The 19838-nt window shown below is 53.0% G+C and overlaps 1 protein-coding gene across 4 annotated transcripts in view; it reads left to right on the plus strand.

Moving 5' to 3' along the window:
- The window catches only part of BCORL1 (BCL6 corepressor like 1), an 84141-nt gene that overhangs the window by 18098 nt on the left and 46205 nt on the right, over positions 1 to 19838 (plus strand). For 3 of the 4 annotated variants that reach the window (XM_074208749.1, XM_074208748.1, XM_074208751.1), the window contains exons 2-3: positions 83 to 164; positions 1245 to 1404. The gene's annotated coding sequence lies outside the window, so the exon portion shown is untranslated. Of the gene's footprint in view, positions 1 to 82; positions 165 to 1133; positions 1405 to 19838 lie in introns of those variants that run through there. The other variant, XM_074208750.1, reaches the window with a different exon arrangement.

A 19838-nucleotide genomic window follows, 5' to 3' on the forward strand; every position in this document is an offset into this window, starting at 1 on the left:
TTCCTCGGAGCCGTTTGCAGCGGAATAGGAGGGGGAAAAAAAGCAGGGGGGGGTGTTGACGCGTGCCCCTTCCATTCCACAGGGTCGACGTGCCTGACGACCATCAGTGGAGGGAGAGTAGAGTGGTCACCGCTGCAACTCGGGTCGTCCGCGGAATTCCTTCGGTAAGGCCGTGGCGCTGGTGGCGGCGGCGCCGGTGCTGTGTGTGTGTGTTGGGGGGGGGGGCAAGGCTAAGGGGGGGGATGGGGAAGCCCATTTGGACTGACTCCTGTTTCTCGAGGGCTGGGGAGAGAAGGGAGCCTCTGTCAGCGTGTGGCAAGCCTTTTGGGTGCTGGGGGGGATGGCGACTACTGGAGGTGTCAGAGAAGGTGGGGAGTCACGCCCAGCCAGTTAGGGGAGCCTCCGTCGGGCCCTAAAGAGGAGGGGACTGAGTGCGACGGCTCAGAGCTGCCCAGCGGGGAACGTCTCCGGTCCTGCATTCTGTACACCACATGGGGCACCCAGGGGCCCGGCCAAGTGCAGGCTCTGGGGGCGTGTGTGTCACTGTGGGTGTCGGGGGGGTACTTAGAACCTACTACAGAGCTGGACCCTTAGCTCTGGGGCACTGACCCGCCACCCCTCTTCTTCTGCCTTCTTCCCTTCATTCTGCCTTCATGGGCTGATTGGAAGCGGCGGGGGGGGGGGTCTCTGCCACCCATTGGAATTGAGAGCACCTCTGCCTCTCCCGGGAGTCTAGCTGTGTGCCCGGCTTGCTGCAGCCACCGCTGTCTCCCCCTCCCTCTCCGTCCCCGCAGCGATCAACGCCCCCCCCCCATTCTCCCCCCCCTTCCCCTCCCTGTGTCACTGGGGCTGCTTTGGCTCTGCCCCCTTCGCCGCCGCTTGCTCCCTGCTCTCGTCCCTCCTTCCCTCCTCCTCCTCCTCTTCTTCTCCCCCCACCCCAAACCTGGGGCATTCTGGGAGCTGTAGTCTCCCCGCCCGGGGCCCGGCGGGGCCGGCGGCGCCGACCGGACTGCACTTCCCGTCGCGCCCCGCGCCCGGCACCCACTCGACTGTGCTCGCACACACATCCACACATCCACACATCCACACGCATCCACACATACAGACGCGCACGCACAGAGATACAGCGCTCCGCTCCTCTCTCCCCCTCACTCTTTCGCTCGCTGGCTCGCCGACTGCCGCGGCTGCCAGTGTGGCTGTGCCTCCCTCCAGCTTCGCTGAGCCCTCCCTTCTTCCCCTGGCAGTTCCTAGAGTCCGACCCGCCGCCAGCCAGCACCGAGAGGAAGGAGAAGGAGGAGGAAGAGGAGGAGGAGGAGGAGGAGGAGGACAGCGAGAAGGAGCAGGAGCACCCGGAGGAGAGAACGAGCACCCGGAGGAGAGAAGGAGCCGGAGCCCGAGCTGGAGGTTGGTCGGTGGTCGGGGGTGCCGAGCAGGGCGGCGAGGGCGGTAGGACCGCGGAGCGGGCAGCCAGCGGGTGGCGTCGCCGGGCCGGGGCCGGGGCCGGGGCCGGGGCCGGGGCCGGGGCCGGTAGCCGAAGCGAGCCGGGTGGCGGCCTGAGCCCAGCTTCCCAGCCCCAGCCCCAGCCCAGCCCCGCCGACCCGGGAACAGGTGCGCCTTTTTTTTTTCCCCGAGATTTCTCCCACCACCACCCCCCCCCTTCGGAGCCCTCCGCTCAAGCCCCCTGGCCGTTCGCCTCCCCTCGGTCCGCTTCCTGGCGCCCGAGCGAGCCCGAGCCCCTGCCCCGCCGCCGCCGCCGCCGCCGCCGCTGCCGCTCTCCCGGGCTTGGGGAACCGGCGGGCGGCCGGGCGGCGTCCTTCCCTCCGCTGTGGCCCCGGACTTAGCGCTCTCCCGGGGCCGGGGCTGTGCCCGCGCCCCGCCCCTCCTCGTCTGTCCCCCGGGACACCCCACTCCAGGGTTCTCCACTGCACTTCCCGGCCCCGCGTGGCCCCCAGCCCCGGCCAGGTGAGACTTGCTCCCTGGCGGGGAGACGAGCGGGGCCGAGCCGCGGAGCCCCATCTCCTCTCCGGCCGGGCGGGCGGGGGTCTCCATGGAAACGGGCAGGGGGTGATGTGCCGGCCCGGCTACCTGGAGGACGAGGCGCTGGGCGCAAGGGGGAGGGGCAGAGGCGGCGGCGGCGGCCCGCAACTTGCCCTGTGCCCCGCGCGCGAGATGGGCTGGGCGAGCCGGGGACGAGGGAGAAGGAAGGCGGCGGCCTGGGAGGGTCTCGTAGTGGGTGACAGAGCCAGTAGCCCCCACCCACTGAAGGCTAGCGCGCCTGCGGCCCCCCCCCCCTTGCCGGGTGCAGGGCCGGCGAGGAAGGAAGGGTGCTAGTTGGAGGAGGAGGCGGCGGGGGGACTCGTCTCCCCGGGGTGCCTAGAGGACCACCCTGGCGCCGCCCCCCCCGATCGGGGGGGGAGGTTGGCCGGAGCTCACGGAAGTCGGGGTAGTTGCCCTCAGCCCTGGCCACAAGGAGGGGACCACTTGGCAGCGCCCCTCCCACCCCCGAGCCCAGGCATGGAGGAGGGCCGGACGCCGGAGCCGGAGGCCGGACTGCCGTGTGCTGGTCGGGGGGGGGGGGGGGAGGAAGGGAGGAGAGGGCAGAGCCCGCTAGGTAGCGCCCAGGTCGGCTGGGCTCGGCTCGGGAAGGGCGGCTCTCGGGTGGCTGGGGGAGGGGGGATCCCCGAGCGGGCTCTGGGGGGCGAAATCGGGCGGCGGGGCCGGGCGGGGCGTGGGGCGGCGGGGCGGGGCCGGGCCGGCCGGGGCGGCGCTGCGCCGCCGCCGCCGCCGCTGCCGCCGCCGCCGCCGCCTTTGCCGCCGCCGCTGCCTGGGTCGCCGCCGCCGCCGCCGCTCCCGCTGCTGCTGCTTGCCCGCGCGGACGCCGCCGCCGCCGGGCGCGGGGCGGGGAAGGGGAGGCCCGAGGGAGTCCCGTGCCGGGCCAGAGGGCGCCGGCAACGGCCGGGCCGTGGGGAGTGGGCTGTCCCGGGGGCGGGGGCTAGCGGGGGGTGGAGTCCCCGACGGGGGGCGGTACGAGCGAGCGGGGACGAAGAAGACAAGGAGCCCCGGGGGCCGAGTGCATGGAGGACGAGGTGCTGGGAGAGAGAGGAGGGGGGGAGGGAAGAAGGGACGGGACGGAGCCGAGCCCAGCCGAGCGGACCCAGGGCTTGGGTGGGGTCCGGGGCCGGGGCTGGAGGGGGCGGAGGGAGGGAGGGAGGGGGCGCAGGGAGCCGGCCGACTTGGAGCAGGCCCCCCCCCCTCCCCAGGCCCGGAGAGGGAGTGGAATCTCCGAGGGAGGCTGGGGGAGGGGGGAGGGGGGCCTGGAGTCCTGGGGGCTCGGAGAGAGGAAGACCTGGCCAGGAGGGCCGTCCGGGCCCAAGCTGGGAGGGGCCCTCCCGGCCACGGCAGCGCAGCCTCCCCGGAGGGAAGGGCTGCCTAATAGCGAGGTTCGGGCGATTTTAGGAAGAGGAAGACACGAGCCTGGTGTCGGGCGCCGGGATGGGACCCGCTGGGGGGGGGGTGCTGCCCCCACAGCCCCGGTTAGCCCTACTCCGAAACAGGCAGTCATTTGGGGCCGAGTCCCTGCGAGTCGCCATCCAGGCCCCCAGAGGAAGAGGGGTGAAGGAGAAGTTAGAGACTCCCCAAACGCAGCTAGGCCACCAGGTCCCTTGGGCATGTGGCCTCCGGATGGGCTGCCTGTCTTAGGACATTCTGCTGGTGGGGGGGGGCAGCTTTGCCCTGAAAGGCCACTTCTGAGACTGTTCAAAGAAACCCTGGGCAAGGCAAGGCTGGCCAGGCTCATCCAGCCTCCCGTGCAGGCAGAGATGGGGGTGAGGAGGGAGTCAGACTCAGAGGGGGGACTTAGCAGCACCGAGGGGCCAAAAAAAGACTTAGCGAGGCAAGCGTCCCTGGCACTGAGAAGACAAGACTGAGGTCTGGGCAGAAGCACCTAGATAAGCTCTGATGAATGAGGTTGAAGCAGGGTCCGGGGGGCCGAGGGGCTAAGGAGAGAGGGGAACAAGGTAAGGGAGTGAACTACCACATCCCAAAGGGGAGATAGGAAGAAGGAATGACCAAGTGGGCCCACGAAAGCGCCAAGGCAATCGCCCTCACTTAGGCAGCTTGCTGGATCTAGTTTGAGAGACACGTGGTGAGCTCTGGGACTGGTCAGAAAGCCGGAGTCGGTGGGCCTGGCCACTCGGGGCCAGCTGAAGTGGGCAGAAATGATTTTTTGCAAGGGGGTGGGAGGGGGTGTGTTTCCCTTCTCAAACCCAGAAGAATAGGATTCAGGAAGTGATTGATGGGAGAGGGGGAGGAGGGACCACCAGAATTGGTGACAGAGATGTCTGAATTAGGGCTTGGGGAAGAACAACCTTTTCTGAGAGGCCAATGAGAAGGAATGGGGGGGGGGGTGCAGGCAATGAAGCTAACCAGAGCTTGGCTTCCTGCCTTGGGCCCAGGAAGCCACTCTGCCGGGGTCCTGGTCAGGGCAGAGAAGAGGATGGTGATCCTTGTACAAATGGGGGCCTGGGAACAAGGCATCCAAGGATAACTCGCAAAAGGGAACAGGAGACAATAAGATGCTTTTTCGCCCTCCTAGAGGGACCAAATTGTCATGGGAAAACCGGTGGGGTGGGGGGAGGAAAGGAAGGTAAGGTTCCTGAGAATCATGATGACAAGTTAGGGTTCTTAATCATTTCATGTCAGAGCTAGCAAGGAATAATCTCAGACGGAACTTCTTCACATGCATTCATCTATGTAAATGCAACCTGAGGCCCATGGAGGGGAAGGGACTGATCCAAGGTCACATAGTGAATCGGGTCCCTTGATTCTTCCTACTATATTCCGTGTTGATGATTGTTTCTATTAGATTGCCTCCGTTTCAATTAATGTAGAATTTCTAACGAAAGGAGAATGGGCAGGGTGGGGGGGAGAGATTCAGACTGTTGTAAATGACATAAACTCATAGCTTCATTAGTCTGGTGGTACATGGGGGCAGAGGTGAGGAGGAGGGCAGATTCCTTCAAGGGGACAGGATAGGATGAGAGGGGAGAAAATGACTTGACTGTGTGATAGGGCAAAGGGAGAAGGCAGGAAAGAGAGGCCTTCTTGCATTGGCTGGACAGTGAGGAAGGAAGGAAGTGGTAATTGATAGTGGCAGGTGGGGGGTTGTGTGGCAGGTCCTATTAAGAGCGAGGGGGAGGTCCTGAACTTTCCAGGAGAGTTTTCCAAAGTGGAGTTGGAAAATTTGGGGGATCCTTTCCCCTTCATACAAAGACTGGGAGGCACATTCAAATCCAGTTGAATGAAGAACTTCCTAACAGAACTATCCAGCTGCATTTTCTCCTTTGGAGTCTGAAGTTTTGCCTTTCCCATGATCTCTGAGGTTCCTTTGAGCTCAAACTGACCTGACTCCCAAGGAGTAGGGAGTTAGTTCTCTGGTGACTGGGGCAGGAGGTTTGGTCTGGGGAAGGGCTTAAAACCCTTCCAGCTGCTGAGATTCTCAAATCAGGGGTTCAAATTGAGCTGGAAAGCAAGGGGCATCATTGGTGGGGATGGAATAGGGAGGGCTCAGAAAAGTTACCAAGCCTGAAGATGAGAAATCAAGAGAGGGGGCTGGTGGGTAACAGGTGAAAAATTAAGAGTAAGCAGTTGACTCAGCTGGCTCTCCTGGATGAAGGTGGTTTTACCTTTGTGAGAAAAGCAAAGCGCTATATATTCCAGAGTGCCTCAATTTCCCCAACATATTTGCCATAGTCTAGAGAGGGCAACCATTTGAGCAAGATAGAGGTCAGCAACTGAGTGTGGCACAGTGTGGTGGATTCAGAACTGTTTGGATAAGTTGGTCATAAACACTTGCTGAGTACCTATTAGGTGCCAGACACCTTATTAAGTAATGGGGAGACAAAGACTCGGAGAGCTCCCCATCTAATGGCAGTGACAACATGCAAACAACTAGGTACAAACAAGAGACGCTGGAGATGATCTCAGTGGGAAGGTGTGAAGGTTAAGGAGGACTGAAACAAAGCCTCCTGGAGAAGGGGAACTTTTAGCTGAGACTTAATGGAAAGCCAGAGAGTGGGAGATAGGAGAGAACTTTCTCCATCTGGGTGACAGCCAGGGAAAATACCTGGAGGTGGGAAATGACTTGTGTGAAAAATAGCCAGAAGTCACTGTCACTGATCCAAAAGTATATGGGAATAAGTGTGAGAAGACTAGAAAGGTGATTTGAAAAGTGGCCTATGAAGGACTTTGAACTCTAGTGTTTGTGGGGCTGGTGTGTAGCTATGTGGGGGCATAGTTTAGTTTGGCTGGTGGGAACAGTGGCTAGGAATTAGAGGGAGTTTAGGTACATTTTAATGGAAAACTTCCGAAGGATCTCGTTCAATTTGTTTCGGTCCGGTTCGACTGTCTTGTGACCCCGTTTGGGGTTTTGTTGGCAAAGGTACTGGAGAGTTGGCCATTTCCTTCTCGAGCTCATTTTACAGATGAGGAAACAGAGGCCCAAGATGAGGTGACTTGCCCAGGGTCATACAGCTACAGAAGTGCCTGAGGTCAGATGGGACCTCAGGGAGATGACAGACCTAGCACTCTATCTTCTGTAGCCCAACCCTCCTAAGGATTAGAGCTTTGCAAATAGACTGCCTCAGGTAATGAACTGCCATGGGTAGAGGTCTTAAGGTCTCCCTCTGTGTGAGAGGTGCTGCTTCAGTAGGATTGCTTTTCTGCCTTTTCCCTAAAGTGCTTTTACTTGGATTATCTCATTTGACCTTCAGAATACCTCTGGGAGGCTTCAGAACTGAGGGGAGGTGGTGGCAGACCATAGTGAAGTGACTTGGGCATCATGAATGTCTGAGGCAGGTTTTGAACTCTGGACCTAACTCCAAGGCCAGCTCCATAGGCACTGCACCACCCAGCTGCAGTTTGGGGACTTCTGAGATCCCTTTGCTCTTTGAGGTGGCCATGATCCTAGAAAGCACCACTGGGTTTGGAGTCAAGGAACTTCCATTGGAATCTCCATTCTGCTCCTTATTCTCAGTGCAATCTGCACCAGTGTTCTAACCTCTCCGGGCCTCAGTTGTAGAGGGAAGAGGGTGAACTCCAATGTCCCTTCCTACTCCAAATCCCTTAGCCTCTGACCTTAGCAGAAAGCTAGGGGCAATGAGGACCCAGAGGCCCACAGGTCAAAACAAAACGTGGAAAACTTTGAGTAGAACTGTACAGTTCTGGAGCCGGGCAGAGAGTAGCCCGAACCTGGAGTCAGGAAGACCTGAGTTGAAATCTAGCCTTGATAGATGACTCTGGGCAAGTCACTTCATCTCTGCTTCTGTCCCCAGACTGTAAAATGGGGAGAAATAACGACAAGCATCTCTCAGGGTCCTTGCGGGGCTCAGGTGAGATATTCTTTGTAAAAGTCCTCAGCATAGTTTCTGGCGCCTCAGGGGAGCTGTGTAAATGCTGACTTCCTCCTCCTTCCCCTCCCCATGGCCTGTGAGGACAGTGCTCCACACAGTGGAGCCTAATGGTTTGAATGGACTGGGGTGTGCCCATCTCCAGATGTGCAACTAGGAGGTTTATCATGGAGATTCTGGACCAGGGAAAACCCGAGAGAACGCGGCAATACGTGGTGGGAGGTGGGGCAGCGGCCTGGTTGGAATAGTCAGAAGTTTGGTCAGGCATTCCTTGGGGTTAGCCATTGCGGACTGGGGGGAGTGGGATAAAGGAGCAAATGTGAGGGTGGACTAGAGGTAAGTGGATAGCAAATAGATGGGGGGAGGAAGGTCTCCAGCACATGATAAGACATGGCAGAAACAAGGTTGGAGACTGTGAATAGAGGAAATAATTTCTTAACGCTGGCTTTGGGGTTAGATGCGATCATATGATTGCTCGATGGTTTAGGACAGAGTAGACCTGGAATAAGCGGTTCCAGAGGGCCGGATTTGGACCTGGATTTGAATGCCATCTTCTTAGTTCTTCTCCTTCCTTAGATGCTTACTAGTTGAGTGACCCTGAACAAGTCACTGCCTGCCACCAGCCCCCTCCTCCCAGTCCCTCTCTCTAAAATGGGGGCGATTGTTGTTAGGTTCCATTATGTGATCGGTGGGTTGTTTCCAGACTGAGCAGGGGCAGGAGAGTGTTTAGAAGTGGTCTAGAGATGCCTTAACATACAACGAGTGGCTAGTCTCTGACCCTCACTTGCTTCCTCCACAGTCCAATTCAGATAATAATGGCACCCTCTCTTCCCTCAGAGTTGTCATGGAAAGAAGATGAGACCATGTATGTACATTGGCTTGCAGACCTCCTCAGATCATCAGCAGTGCCCTCCCAGTATTCTCTAGCTCATACCTCATATGTCCTTATTGCTTTGATTGAAAGGAATGCTAATTTAATGCTGAAACTCTTCTGCATTATATTCTTTGTAGTTTTTCTAAGCTGGGTGGGGGTGGGTAGGGAAGGGCAGCTTCCAATGGGCCAGAGTTGAATGGTATCCATGGGGTTGGGGGCTTCCATCTTTGCTATAACTTCTATGTAAAGTCCTAGACTTACACACAACATACACACACACTCAACACACACACATGACCTGTCCGTCCATGATTAATCTGTTGGAAACAATGGCGTGGCTTTGCAATGACTTCATGTCAGGGTGCTCCCCCCCCCCCCCGCACTTAATGACTTATGGCAAATTTGAAGGGGTGGGGGAGATTTGTATTTGTAATTTACTGGGCTGGAAGTTCCTGCAGAAGGCCCTAACCTGAGGCCCAGCGAGCATCGACCAAGCTCGTTGGCAGCCCAAAGTGGGCTGCCTTCTTGGTGATCTGTTAAGAAACAGGCCTTGAATTGTTTGGGCATTAAGTTCCCACTTCTTGTAGATTCCTAGTGTTACCACTGTCTAAGGGTCCAGTCAGGTTCAGCTGTACTGTGGGTGACTGGGATGAGGAGAGTGGGCCAAATCTCAGAGCTTACTGGGACACAGAGTCTGACCATCCCAACTTGCCTGCACAACCATCGGGCAACAGAATCTGGAAATGTCAAATTCCAGACTTTGGGCTTTAGAAGTTGGAGGTACCTTAAAGGTGCCTTAGGGGATATAGCATTGGCCTAAAGAAAGAGCCCTGGCTATGGAGGCAGAGGACCTGGGTTCAAATTCAGCCTCTGATAATGCCTGGGTGACTGTGAATGAATCATTTAAACTTGCTTGACTTGATTGCCTCTTCTGGCTGCTGAAATCTTTCTTAGTTCTAGAGCCATGATCTTAAGTCACTTGATTCAGTTTCTTTCTGAAGAGGATTCCTTCTAGAGCTGTGATCTTGGGCCTCAGTTTCCTCTTCTGTAAAATGAGGGGGCCATATCCTTTCCCCATCTAGATCTCTGACCTTTTCATTTTACAAAAGAGGGAAACTGAGACCTTGCCCAAAGGCACACTGTCAGCAAGTGGCAAAAAGGCAGGTTTCGAGCAGCAGAAATTCAAGGCTTTTCCTCCTTTTATCCAGTCTCCTCCCTTTGCTAAGCTAGATTTAACTTGGTTGGACTGGGTGGACATGGTGATGTGTTGGACTGGGTGGACATGGTGATGTGTTTGGTGGGTTTTTCCCTTCTACTTAAAAGCTTTCTTCAGTTACTGTTCTCACTGAATTCCCCCGTTGATCCACCCACTGGGTAAAGGGTCTCTAGCATTCAGCCCTGGAAGAACCCACCCATTTGCCAGAAGTGCTAGAAATGGCTGTCCCCTGTTGCACATAGTTTGGTGCATCGGCCCCAGATGGCCACAAGCTCCACTGGGCCTTCCTTCTTACCCGGAGCGGGGGGCAGTAGCCCATGAGGTAAGGTGTCCTACCTGGATGGTGACCTCTGCCTTTGAGGTCACCGTGACAGCAATGTTACTAGTCAGGTTTCACTCTACAATTCCAAGCAGGAAATGAAGAAAGCAGGGCCAAGGGAAACTTCATGGAAGAAGTGGAGGGAAGAAATGGCTGGGGGGACCCCCAACCCAGGCCTCATTGTCAGCCGTGAGGACATTTGGCAAAGTGCTGAGTGGTTTCATTGTGAGGCCTGCTATGAGAGGCAATTCCCCTTGAACCACCCCCCCCCCCCACCATAACAAGTGAAAGTCAGAAGGTCAGAGGTCAGGGAAACAGTATAGAATAGAAGACACCTTCCTCTGACACCTGTTTGGATACTGTGATTTCTAGACTAATGGGGTCATAGGTGAGGAGGTCTTATGATTCAACTCATTTTTAGAGGGGGAAGAGAAGGAAGGGAGAGATGAAGGGAGGTGACTCGGCCGAGATCACACAGATGGAATCGTAGATCTCCACACCTACATCTAGAACTGGAAGGGACTTTGAAAAGCCGTGTAGTCCAACTTCCTCCCTGCTGCTGCACCCCCACCCCCATTTTACAGTTGAGGAAACTGAGTCCCAGAGAGTTTGAAGTGACGCCGAGGGGAGGGAATGACCGAGCTCACCCAGACAGTGAGTGTTAGGCCTGGGCTTTTGACCCCTTTGCTCTGATCGTGCATGCTGTTCCCACTGTACCAGGGACTCAGTTTCTCCACCTCCAGATCGAGAGTCATGTTAATTGTTGGGGGGGGGGGTATCATGAGGAAAATGCTTCAGGAATCTGGAAGGATTAGAGAGATGACAACTGCAGTGATTGTTTTTTCTTTTAATTCTTATTAGAGTCATCAATCAAAGGGGAGAGGAGGGAACAGTTCGAAACTAACCAGTGAGTCTAGTCTGGTGGTGTATGCACTATTCCATCCCCTTAGACCCTTTCCTGCCAACCTCTGCTGAGGAGGAGTGGAGGTACCTCCCCCCTCCCCTTTCTTGGGGGGGGGGCAGTCTCAGTGATCATTACACAGCTGCTATTCCTCTTTACGGCTCTCTATTAACTGTGCTCATAAAGGAGACCATTGACTTGGAAAATCCAAACCTGAGATTAAGAATTTTAGAAAGATGGTTTTTTTGGCTTTGGAAAATGCCTTGTTATTTCATCCCCCTTGTTCCCTGCCTCCCTCCCAAGGGGATTTGCCTTCCTAATGTGTTCTCCTTAGGCAAACAAAACTAGTGGCAGACAGCAATGGAGGGCAGCAAGGAAAGGCCAGGGACTTCACAGTGGGGATGGCAAAGGAGAGGAGGAAGCCCTGCAGGTAGAAAGCTGAACCTTAGATAATCCACACGCAGTTAATTGAAAGTCCATCTATAGTCCACGGTCCCACTTAGTTCTATGTGCTTTGCGTGGGCCATTCCACTGTAGAGAGCCAGCCAAGGCATCTTGAGGCTAGAGAGAGGGAGCAAAGAAAAGGATTTCAGCTTTTTCTACTGAATCCACCAGAATTCGGTACACTGTATGTGCTTTTTGGCCTCAACTGTTCTCCTAGGTCATCAGAGACTAGAGATCAAGAGGCCCAGGGATGGAGGTCACCTAGAAGGTCCTTGATTTAGAGATAGAAAAGACCTCAGAGGCCTCCTAGTACAACCCCCTTATTTCAACAGAGGAGGCAACTGAGACCCTGGGAGGGAAAGGGACTTTTCCAAGGTTACACGTAGGATACTCCATCAAGAGTTGGAGGGGACTTCAGAGTCCATCTGGTCTAACATCCTCATTTTACAGAGGGGGGAAACTGAGGCCCAGAAGGAAAGGAGGGAGAGGGTTTGAGCAGGTATGTAGGTAATGGCATGGGATCTTCTGATTCCAAAGCCATCTGCCTTGCCATTGTACCATGCTGACAGAGGTCTCTTGCAGGGTTCCTTCCACTCCCTGCCTCAGAGAGCAGGCAAGCAGTCCCTCCATGTTTTAGTAGATGGTTTCATGAGGTGCTGTGGCTTAAAAGAATCCTTCCCAGGTTGCCATTTCTGGGACTGAGGCTCCTTCTGTGATACACACGGTTGTCCTGTCTTTGGGTCTTCCCATCCAGGTGGGACCTGCCGTGTTATTCCTCCCTCCCTCCCCTCAAATTCAGTGGTGCCCCCAAAGATGGAAGGGGAGGGACAAACAAAAGAAAGGAGAAAACTGTCTCTCTGCCCTCCCCAGCTTCTAGTCTAATTGCTGGTTGATTCTGGGGAAATGGCCAGGAATTCCCCTCGGGAATCTCAAGGGACTGTGGCATATTCATGGCTTTGCAGCAGTCTCTCTTAGCTGGACTAGTAGGGAAGAGGAATCAAGAGGAGAATTCGAATTGCACTTGTCTATGGGACGTTCCGATATTTGGCTTTGGAGCATGGGGACAGCCGGCACCTGTTCCTGGCCAAGGGAGGACCGAAGGTTATTCTCCATCCAGGGCACAAGAGAGGGACTTGATGAAATTCTTGACTTTTGAATGGGCTGAGATGTTGTTGGCATTTGTCCTTCATTCTCAAAGAGGACCATGCCATCAGGGAGGTCATCCATGGGATGGGGAAGAGATTAGAGCAGAGGTCATCTAGTCTGCTAGGTCCAGAGAAATCAAGTGCTAGAATCAGAACTGGACTTTGGGACTTGAGCTTCCTGGACCATTGAATGTTTTTTTAACTATACCATGACATTTTAGAGAAGGCAGTAGAAATAAATTGTTTTTCATTTGCATAAAATAGAAAAAAAACTAATTTAGCAGTGACTAGAAATGGGAAACCTGCCTTGGAGATATGGAAATGGAAGAGATATTTTTAAAATTTCCTTTTATGCTCCTTAATTGTTGAGGTAAATGACTGCTTTTATGATGAGCACCCTAGCCACTGTCCGTCCTCTCTGGGCTTTGGGCAAGGGTGACAGGGCCTGTCATTTGTTGTTGTTTGTCTTTTGTTCTCAAAGAGGATCATGAGCGGTAGTAGCTGCCCCACTGGGACCTCAATTGGCCAGTTCCAACTGGGCAACACAGCTCCCTCCCTCCCTCCCTCCCTCCCTCCATCCCTCCATCCATCCATTCTTCCTCCCTTCCCTTCCTAATGTAAATAGTAATGTTTTTTCTATTTTGACCAGAAACCCTGGGGGGGGGGGTCTCCCCCTTCCAATTTGATTTTTTTTTTTTTGACTAGGTAGAGGAGGCTATTTTTGGCCTCGTTTTTTACCTAGCCTTAATCACCTAATGGGTATTGTCTCAGACAAACTGAGACCTGGGAAAGAGACCTTAACTTAAAAAAGACCAAAGCCTCCCACTGCATTGCAGGGCCATCTCCAGTCATCCAGACCTACATATCATGCCATTGGATCCAGAATGACTCCAGAGCAGAGACTGAAGCTGGTGACTTTGCACAGCACCCCTATCCCCATCCCACTTAAATCCATTCACCTGCAAGTCACGACAGCTTCCTGATGCCATGGTACTCTTTGAGAAGGAAGGACAAACAACCATTTGTCATTTGTGCTCATTTTACAGGTGAAGTCCTGGTAAAATTGAACCAGGAGCCATCTGTGAAGATTGGAGGCTGCTGCTGGGCTTCTCCTACCCTCAAATTTTCACAGGAATAGTTGGTTTCTTTGCAGTTTGTTAGGCAACACAGGAGTATCAGTGATGCTTACTCAGATGGGATGTGGTAAGGGAGATTGGAGGGATCAGAGAAACAGCTCAGGACTCCAAGGAGAAACTATTTGATAATTTAGCAAACAGACTAGGGCTTAACTTTCTGTGAGCATTATTAAGTACATGTCTTCTATGGAGTGGTCCTGTGGGATTTAGATGAGACACAAGTCCCTGACCTTGTGGAGATTTTGGTCTCGTTGAGAGTTGTGATATATGCATGGGTATGCCCATTGGCCAAGTTTCCATTTATTTAGCCTTCCAATGTTCTTGATGGGGAATTGCAGCACTTGTGGAAGATGGTGACTGGAAGAAGGTATAGGATGGGGACCTAATAACTTGAGCAACTGGGGAAGTTGTGGGGTGTTTCTATAGTACTCTTAGTTGGAATCTTTCCAAGATTGCATCTGTGGGGTGCCTACAGATGGAGATACTTGGTTGGCCAACTAGCAGGCCCAGGGGCTGGTGGTAGAATTCCTCTTGTTCAATAGTTGCTTGGGACAGACTGGGATTTGAAGACTGTAGCCAGAAAGGACCTGACAGCCTAGCTCCAAGGGATACTTTTCTCCTATCTTTTCCCAGCTGTCTGTTCCCCAGAAGCCATGCAGGTCAATGGCATTGTGGGAAGATGTGGCGATTCATTTCCAGTTACTTAACTGGCGGGTGTCCTTGATTTCAATCCAGTGCTCAGTTCAGCTGACAAACATGTATTAAACACCTACGGTATGCCAGATTCTCTGCTGGGTAGAAAGACAAATGGAAGTAGGAAATAGTCCCTGCCCTCCAGGAACCTGCCTTCTGCTGAGCTTGTGCAGGGTAGGGGGCTGTAACATGTACAGAAGTACGTGGATGAAAAATCAATTCAAGAGGAGAGTGCCAATAATTCAAAGGGGATCAGGAAAAACCCTTTTGTTAGAGGTACCGTCTGAAAGATGAAAGCTCCGAATTCTAGGAAGTAGAAGGCAAGAAAGGGGGCTTTCCAAGGTAGGAGGCATTACTCCTGCAAAGTCACAGAAGTGGAAGATGATGGCAAGTTGTATACAAGGAACAGGCCATTTTGACTGGAATGGAGAGTGAACAAAGGGGAGGAATAGGAAATGAGCCTGAAAAGGCAGATGGGAGCCAGGTTGCCGAGGGCTTTTAAATCCCAGGCTGAGGATTGGGGCAAGGCAGCATTGGGTGGTGACTAGAGAGGGTCTACCCCATTGGCTGGCAAGGCCCTCCCTCTGACACTTGTGGGCTGTTTGACCCAGTCCACGACACTGGCCTCTCTGAGTTGGACAATTCTCCAACACTACAGGTTGAAGAATGGGTGCCTGCCTGCATTGATGGGGGGGGGGGTTTCTCACCCTCATCCTTCTTGTGTTGATGAAATATCAGGTTCAGTCCATTTTCCTCTATCCTAGAGGCAAGAATGAAGCACAGATGTTTAAGGAAGGGGTGGGGGTGGGTAACATGGTCACATCTGTGTTTTAGGAATCCCAGTTTGGCAGCAATATTCTTCCCACTATATCACATTTCCTGTCATTCTACAGAAAATTTAGAGCTCTGGATGTTGAGAGAGGGGGCATGGGGGGGGGGGCAGTGGATTGGGAGATCATTGGATCAGGTAAATGATTAAAATATATGCCTTCCTCGGTATACCCTACCATACTAGTAGGGAGGGTGTTCTAGGAGTTTTGAAGACATGAATGTTTCTAGTTGAAGAGAACATTGAACAAAGCAAAGTCAAATGGAATGGCAGGCCTTATACTGAAGGGAAATACATTTTATAGCTAGAACATCCTAGCATTTCAACCCTTGAGAACTAGAGGGTTGTTAAGTGACTTGTCCAGTCAAAAGCATGTAACCAGTCGTTAGCGTGGCCAGTTTCTCTTGGATTTGATATAATCCTTCCCACAGTATCTCTTGAGGCATCTTGGAGAGGGTTATTATCGCTTAGTCTTTTCCAAAACTGATCGTTTATTGTACAGCCTGCTTTCCAGTGGGCACTAAGGCCGTGATCCTTTGCTTCTGATTGGAAGGTTTGACTGAGAACTTCCCCATGGTCCCCATTTGTCCTCTTGGATCTGTGCATCACTACAATGTCTCTTCCCTGGCCTCACATGCTTCCTGAAGCCATTGCAGACCAAATGGTGGGGTCAGGCTTTTGTTGAAGATGGATCCAGGGCATCAAGAAAGAGAGGGAGGGGCGAGTGCTACTGATTTTGACTTACTCTAAGAAATCCTTGACAATGACTTTATCAATGGTAGGATCTCCTAGAGCAGCTTGTGTTCTCTCAGCAGTGGTTAGGACAGACAACCCTGCGGGATTCTGAGAAACTTGGTTCCATATGACCCGTGCCATGTTCGTGTCCTCTCTCTCTGTCTCTCCCGTTTCTCTGTCTCTTTCTCTCTTTTCTTGTTCTCTTGTTGTCGGTCTTGCTCTCTGTTGCCTGCTTTTGCTCTCTTTTGCTGGCCTGTTCTTGCTCTTGAGCTCTCTCTCTTCCCTCTCACTCCCTTGCTTTCTTACTTGAGCTTTTGAGTTCTCTCTGTGATCTTGGGCAAGTCATTTTCTCCTTAGTCTGAAGGGTCCCCTGAAGTTTAAAATTCCATGATTTTAACCCGATCGATATTTGTTGCCTTCTCCATTTATATTGTCCCTTCCTTAGGCTAATACTTCAAGGAGCTATAGCACTGTTGGTTATGGGCATCAATCCATAACTGAGCAGACAGTCTTCCCAAATTTCTGTGGCCAAAAAACCCCAAAAATCCCTGCTCACCCTGTGGCCAACATGGGACTTAGGCTCTCCAAAGATAGTTGGGCTGGTTCTTTGACACTAGCCACACACCCAGCCATCTTGCAGCTTTGATGGAGAGACCTGGCCCAAGCTGTCAGTAGCCCAGGCTCAACACTGTGCCCCAAAGAGGACTTGAGGAGCAAATGCCTTGTCCTTTTTTTTTTTTTTTTTAGTTTTTGTAAGGCAATGGGGTTAAGTGACTTACCCAAGGCCACACAGCTAGGTAATTATGAAGTGTCTTGAGGTCACATTTGAACTCGGGCCCTCCTGACTCCAGGGCTCCCCCCCACCCCATCCTTTTCTAATGAGAATGAACCGTGTTTCTCTGTCTTATCACCTTTTCCCTCCCAAGACTTGTTGCCAGCCCTGGACAGTAGGAGGAGTTGAAAGTGTTTATTCTTATTTTACAAAGAAGGAAACTGAGGCTCAGGAAGTGACTTTGCTGAGGCCACATGGCCTGCAAGTGGCAGAACCAGCTCTGGAACCCACCTAGCTCTCCATCTTCTAGGTCCTCCTTCTTTCCAGGAGCCCACCCTTCCCCCAAAAAGAAAGAAAACAAAGTCCAAGCTGCTGCTGGTTGGAATTGTGTGTGCAGTCTCATTGCCTTTAAGCAGCTCTGCCTGTGGCTCCTGTGCAGTGTTTGCGCTGTCCCCTTACCAGTCCTGGCTGCTCCGGCTTCCTCACTGTCTTCCTCTTCCTGGCCATATTCCACATCTTCCTAGAGCTTTTCTAAAACGTTTCTTGCTGATGCCTCCCCCAGTGTTTCAGTTTAGCTCACGGTGGCGAAATAGTCTAGGTTCCCCTATTTCTTTTTTCTTTCCTTTGTAGTTATCACATGCTCTGGGCCTCTTATGTCCTTACCTCCTTTCTCTTGTACATTTTAAAATTTATTGATGTTATGATTGTTATTACAACAGTTTCCTTACATATAGATTGGGGAACAGAAGACCTCAGAGGTGGGAGGGTCCTCAGAGATCATTTGGTCCGTCCTTCTCATTTCAGAGAAGAGGAAACTGAAGGTGGGAAGTGATCTTAGGATTAGAGGAGGGGAAGACTTAGTGACTGCCTTGTCCACCTACTTTAGCGTGGAGAGGAGGAAGAAGAAATGGAACCTGTCGTAGTGGTACATAGGTGTGATCCCTGCTACCAGGGAGTCTGAGGCTGCTGGATCCCTGGGGAGTAGTCGGACACCAGGCTGCCTGAGGAGGGCTGAACCAGTCTGGGTTGGAAACCAAGGAGGCCAAAGCTTCCAGGGACTCAGGACTGCACCTCCAGGCTGAGTGAGATAGGAAGACCCAGCCCCAGAAAAAAAAAAGAAAGAAAGAAAAGGGAGAAAGACAGGTCTTGCCCAATATCCTCCAGAGCCTTGGGGCACATGGATCTAGGATTTGGTTTAGGATAGAAGCTCTTTTATACCACCCCATCACTTTCTGCTTCACGAAGACTGTTATTGGCTCATGGGACTGACTCCTTTCTGTCTGGCTTTCCAAGATCCAGAAGCTGCTGATTTTGCGACTAAGGAACCTCTCCCTCTGGTCTGATTGACCTCTGCTCTTCTGCCTGTGTGTGTGTGTGTGTGTGTGTGTGATTCTGAGGCTGAGCTGGTCTACCCAGCTTCACAGATGTATGGAAGCCATCTTGCTCAGAAATGTTGCCCACCCACTGAGGTTTCAAGTGAGATGTTTGTTATTGGTGTTCAGATGGTATGTCACCCTTTTTGTGGCATAGGAGAACTGCTAGATTTGGGGCCGGGAGACCCAGATTGGAGTCTGGACTCTGGCACTTACTACCTGAGTGACTGTAGGCTGTTTGCTTCTTTTGTAGAACCTCCATTTCTTCATCTGTAAAATGGGTGTAAGGACCCTGACCTTCTGGGTCCTGTTGGAAGGAAAGTCCTTTGCAGAGAAAGGGGAGGTGCTGCTGCTTTGGTGGGGAGGGTGGAGCCTGCAGCCTGCCAGGGGCGACTTTGATCTGTGCTGGGAAATAGACTGTCCCTCGTAACCATCTCCTGCTGTGGGGAGCTCAGTACCACCAGTAACTGTCTAGGAGTGTTTTCCCTCGGCTGGACCCTGCTTCCCCTGTGAAATAGAGCTGGGGTAAGCTGGTGCTGTTGCTGTCCTGCTCTGCTGGTGGCTCCCCCTTCAGGGAAAGCCATCTTTTCATCTGTCAACACAAAGGCTGTCTTTAATTAGCAGTAACACAGGGGAACTAGGAAGGCCCACCTGCCTGATGCTTTACAGGCTCCAAACTCGGGAAGCTTAAGGTTTGCAGGGAACGCCTCCACTTCCAGGAGCTCTGGAGATGACAGCCTCGGGCTCTGGGTGCCCAGTGGATTTTGAGAGGTTTGGGCTTTTTTTCTTTTCCCTTGGAGATTTTTATCTAAATGATTCACCACAGGTCACAGGGTTTCCAAATCCCAGATTCTCTCCTTGCCCCCCCCCCCCCCCCCCCCGCATGCCTCAAGTTTGGGTCCCAGGCCCTGCAATCCTCTCTAAACTGCATCAGAATAATGCAGGTAGTAGAGAGCTACCTTGGGCCACGGACCTAGCCCTGCTTTCTCCAAAGCTAGCAGATCCATCAGGCCCTTCTCGTTGAAATGCAAATGACTCTTTGAGAGAGAAGAGCTGTGGATGACCTGAACCTTATAATGCTTTGGGGGGGGGAGATACAGAGGAGGGGGGAGGGAAGGATGCCTATAGGAAAAAAAAAGCCCACCTGGTCCACTAATGACTTGATCTCCTGTTCCCTCAAGCAGGAGTGGGTGACTTCACATGTTCCAAAAATGAACTGAACTGCCTAGGAGGCTCTAAGGACTCAGCTCATCAGGTTGCTAGAAATCTGTGGTTCTCTGAACCTGGTGCTGTATGGGGCTCCCCATTCTGAGTTCTGAGGGAACCAGAGTTTAGAGGAGCCCCCCGCCCCATCCTTGTCCCCCTGGAGCAGTTTCAGCCCCAGTCACGAGAAATCTAGCTTACCACTTTATATTGCAGCTTCTAGACCTAGAACCGGAAAGGCCTTCACTTTACAGAGGAGGAAACTGAGACCCAGGGAGAGAAGGGGACTTGCCCAAAAGCACAAGGAATGGGAGAGCCAAGTTCCTGCTCTTTTCATTCTAGAACCAGTCCTTTTTTTCCCCCTCTGCATCTGGTACATAGGAAAGCCCACAGATGGTGGAGTCAGTCAAATCATGCTTCTGAATCTTACTAGTTGGGTGATCTTGGGCAGGTTATATGACACTTTGGGCCTCGGATTCTGTCTAACAAGGGAGGAGTTGAATTCCATGGTCCTTGAGCTAGGATCTTTTGATGCTTCTCATTGACTTTCCTGCCTTAATAAATAGAAACTTTTTGAAGTCTTTTGTGGAGTCTGTAATCCAGGCCAATCTTGATGATAATAAGGATGAAGCCTTTCTCTAGCATGCTTAAGATTTGGGTAGACAACATTTTATTTGAGCCTGACAATAGCCTTATGTTGCTCTCGTGATCCCCATTTGACAGATGAGGAACAGAAGGTTTCAAGAAGTCATGTGGGTTTCTTGGGGTCTTCCAGGGAGTGGAATCCACTTG

Source organism: Macrotis lagotis, chromosome X (assembly GCF_037893015.1).
Source record: "Macrotis lagotis isolate mMagLag1 chromosome X, bilby.v1.9.chrom.fasta, whole genome shotgun sequence".
Taxonomy (NCBI): Eukaryota; Metazoa; Chordata; class Mammalia; order Peramelemorphia; family Peramelidae; genus Macrotis; species Macrotis lagotis.